The sequence below is a fragment of the Monopterus albus genome, unplaced genomic scaffold (genome assembly GCF_001952655.1).
Source record: "Monopterus albus unplaced genomic scaffold, M_albus_1.0 scaffold331.1, whole genome shotgun sequence".
NCBI classification, from domain to species: domain Eukaryota; kingdom Metazoa; phylum Chordata; class Actinopteri; order Synbranchiformes; family Synbranchidae; genus Monopterus; species Monopterus albus.
Window position 1 is genome coordinate 269,460 of NW_018128211.1, and position 4,122 is coordinate 273,581.

Genomic DNA, 4,122 nt, shown 5'->3' on the forward strand with positions numbered 1-4,122 from the left:
CCCCCCAACACACACACTTTTTATCAAATTGCAATGGACACATCTTTTCACTGACTCTTATGCCTCCAAAAGACTGTTAATTCACGTGAGGATTAGAGAAACGGGGGGGCTGAGCCAAAAGAGGTATGAACTTTTGAACTTTTGACTCATACCCAGCCCAACGCCAAGGTCAGTAACTTTCAGATGCCCTGACTGTCTTCGCTGATTGACCATGGTCACCATAAAGTGCACTGTGAACAGAAATCTGCCAAGTTAGGAGAGGATGACCTGTAATGTCTTCAGGTTTTCAGTCTTCTCAGTCTGGGACATTAGAATGGATGAAACTTAGTTTGATTGATTTTTGCTGTTGTGGGGAGATATTTTTATCTATCTGAGATTTAAAAAGTTCAGAGGCCACTAGAAGAGGACTTTTTCAGTGTTTCCAACTGTGACAGCCTCTGCTACCTTCCCTTGTCTTAAAATGCCAGTCCCCAAATTCAGGCTAGTGACAGCCACCTTAAATGCATGAAAAGCAGCTAACGAACCACAAAACTTTCTTTAATTTGGATATCACATTGCATCCTGACTGTCAGAGGTAAGTCTGTGCTCGTTCATTCTGTCTTTACTTGGCCCAAGTCTTGGAAGCGTACATCTCACTTGTGGCTGTTACATCTCTGGCCCTTATATGTGTAGCATTAATCATTAGCAAAATATCAGTTTCCTTCTGAAGGCATCTGTATGTTTAGGCTTTTATTGCCACCAGAGGAGATTAGTAGCAGGAGAGGAGCACAACATTTTCTCCCAAACTTACTGTCATTGAATGGGACTGCTGTACTTTACAGGACTGGCTACTGTAGCCATTTGTTACCTTGGATGTTTATAGATTTCAGTTTAGATGCTCACAGTGTAGTTAAAGGAATTTAAAGCCTGTTAACCTGTTAGTCAGCATAAACCCCTCAGTGGAAAAAAACCTAGGCACCAGAATGATTCAGTCCTGCCTGGTTTATTGTTGGCTCCAGTGCTGAAAACTGAAGGCCTCAGTATACTTCAGATGAACAAGGTTGTTTTATTAAATCAAGTGCAAAAGTGTTTACACCTGTTCCAAATGTAAACGCCTGAAGGCGCGCCTTCAGCTGGGCTTCAGGTCCAGCCCTCCACACCCTCACATGCTCATACACCTGGCCAATCGACGTGTATTTAACAAAATGCATGTTTTGGGAGGTTACAAAAATTGCTCCCTAGACTCTGCCATTGGAAACATGGGTTGACACCATTCACCCCCATTCATTTGAAGCATACTGAGATCTTAGCGGAGTCATATATTGCATTTGATAGTATGCAGACAGTCTAACCTCAAAGAGGGAAAAGTTGGAACTTGTAGGAGTCTAAAGGCCAATGCTGGTGATATTTCTTCCTTTTTTTTAATCTTTATTTTATTTTTTTTTGTCAACAAGTCCCTTAAAAGAACCAGAACCAACAAGATGTTTATCTGTTTGTCAGCGCTTTCTAACTTCCCCAGCCTGTCTGTAGTGCTTAATCCCAAATGTATTAATTCATCATAAAAATGTTAATTTTAAAAACATAAACATTTACTGAACATTTTTGAAGGCTCAGTAATTTCATACAGAAGTTGGGCACTGTAGGTTTTAACAAACATTATTCACGCAGGAGGAAATAATGCCTTGTTGGGAACCGCTATCAGCTGTAGCTGAGCTGTCAACAATACAGCTCTATGGCACAGAGTAGTAACACATCAGGCTGTGGCTGCACATACTGTGTGTTAGTGGGATGCTTCAATTGTTGGTTTTGGACTTTGTGTGGAATTTGTTGACAGTAGAAAAATATAGAATATAAACAGACTAAGACTTTTTGTAGTCATTTAAAATGGATTCCGCATGTTGTCATTTTTGCTCTGGAGGATATTGAGATTGGGAAAAATTTGAATATATTACAAACATGCTGCTTTAAAATACTACATGACTTTCCCTGTTTTTATACAAAAGTGGGGAATTATGTTTACTGCTTAGGTCACAGAGCCACTTACAGTTGCTGATGAGTTTTCACTGAACACTGGAGCCAGTGACCTACTGGTGACACAGGTGGTTAGTCTGTGCCCACAGCAGGGCCACCATAATGCTTAGGCCTGTCATGCAAAAAATACATTCAGTGTCACTTTAAAATGTTATGAACTTGTAAATATTTTATGCTGAAGCTATTTATCAGCCATCCATTCAAGATACTGATCACATCTATGTTATAGACTGACCAGGACATGGACAGCGCTGAGACTGAAGTTCAGTTCAGAAATGTTAATAGGATCTTTTGGACACTGTCATTGATTCATATGTAGTCAAAGGAATTGATTTTGTTTTGAGACACAGGTCCTTTTTGTTCTACATTCATACCTTCCCATGTTTTGGTTTTCTAAAGTCCTCATATGCAGCTCAATGTCATGGAACCACCTGCTGGAAAACAGTTCTAGCGCAGAGTTAGTTAGTTTTCCTAGTGGTTGTGTAACTGATCTCAGCTCAATGTGAAACAGACACAGTTTGAATAGATGGTGTAATAGTTTGGATTAATCCTCTCATAATTTATTGCACTGTGATTGGAAATGTGTTTTTAGAGTTCATCTTTTTTTTTCTTATTTTTATGGGTGCTCAGCTTTCCAGTTATGGGATAGAAAATGCCTAAAATTATCATAGGTCAACTTAGGAATCAGAAATTCCAGGCCTCCCACACAGAATGACAGCCTCAGTGCTGTGCAGAAGTGGATTTATTTCCTAAATGCAACACTACTTGTTTGACTTGATTTTTGTCACACACTATTCATCACAGTTTTGCAATTCACGGTTGTAATGCATGAAGTTAGCCACAGCAAGCAGGTTCTAAAGTGAATACTGGCATTGATGTTCAATAATATGGCAAATCTTCAGTAGAGTCTGTTGGTTTGAGTTGTCTGTGCTAGTGGGGGATGTCAAGTCACAGGGTCACTGCTGGACTGATGGTGTAGTTTCTGTAGGTAGATATTCAGGTCTCAAAATAAATGTTTGTGGTCTGGGATGTTTTACAGACACAAATTGTGTAATCTGACCATTTCATGCAGCTTTCTAAAATTCTGAAATTGGAACAGCACATTTTGTGTATCAGATTGTAATGAATGTCCAGTTTCCATCAAATACAAATGATACAATCAGTTGTTGTTGAGGAACAAATTGTGCCGTCTGACCAGCTGTGTATACCTGCTTCTTGAAGCATCTACCACATACGCCATGCCACAGTACAGTGAAACCCCACTCAGTTAGGAGTCCATACATGGTACTGCTTTTGTCTCTGGCAGCCCCGTTACTGTCGAGTAGTGATGACCCATAGTGTTCCAAAAAATGTTAACTTGTCAGTGTTGGCTTCCAAAATGTTTTCAGCTTTGTGGTTGCATTTTAAGATGACTCATTTTCTAATGTCCAAATATTACCCCTGACTCTTCTCTCTCTCAATAACTAACTCTGGCAGTGCATTTTTTTTAATTAACAAATATCAATTGTTCTCTCTTAGACCAAAGCAGTACTTCTGTATTTGGCTCCCAAACTGAGTGAAGTTCCCATTTTTGTTATTTGAGCTACTAATGATGCATTGTGACTGTGATAAACAAATCACCCAGCCTTCAGCCAGCACTGTATATTCAGATATTTTGTTTTTGGTAGCCTCTCAGCTGTGATTAGAACAGTGGAGTCCAAAAAATGCCATCTGGTGACGCATGGACTCACCAAATTCATTATGGCAAGGATTAAACCTTTTCCCTGGAAAACAGTGTTTGTTTCTCTGAGAGTTTCTGCTAAATTTGAGATGGTTGTCAAAAGGTGGCATAAATGTGTAGTGCCTGTGGTGCATTAAATAAGCTGTCTTTATAAACTGGAGATCTAAAAACAATCATTACAGTTCCAAAGCAAAAAACATCCATCCATCCATTTTCCTCCGCTTATCCGGGACCGGGTCACGGGGGCAGCAGTCTAAGCAAAGATGCCCAGACTTCCCTCTCTCCAGACACTTCCTCCAGCTCCTTCGGGGGAATGCTGAGGCATTCCCAGGCCAGCCGAGAGACATAGTCCCTCCAGCGTGTCCTGGGCCTTCCCCGGGCCCTCTTTCCAG

At 40.5% G+C, this 4,122-nt stretch overlaps 1 protein-coding gene across 1 annotated transcript in view; it reads left to right on the plus strand.

Moving 5' to 3' along the window:
• klhl20 (kelch-like family member 20) overlaps nt 1-3,781 on the plus strand; it is a 29,875-nt gene extending 26,094 nt beyond the window's left edge. Inside the window, exon 15 of the mRNA XM_020624557.1 lies at nt 1-3,781. The gene's annotated coding sequence lies outside the window, so the exon portion shown is untranslated.
• Nucleotides 3,782-4,122: the final 341 nt, after the last annotated feature.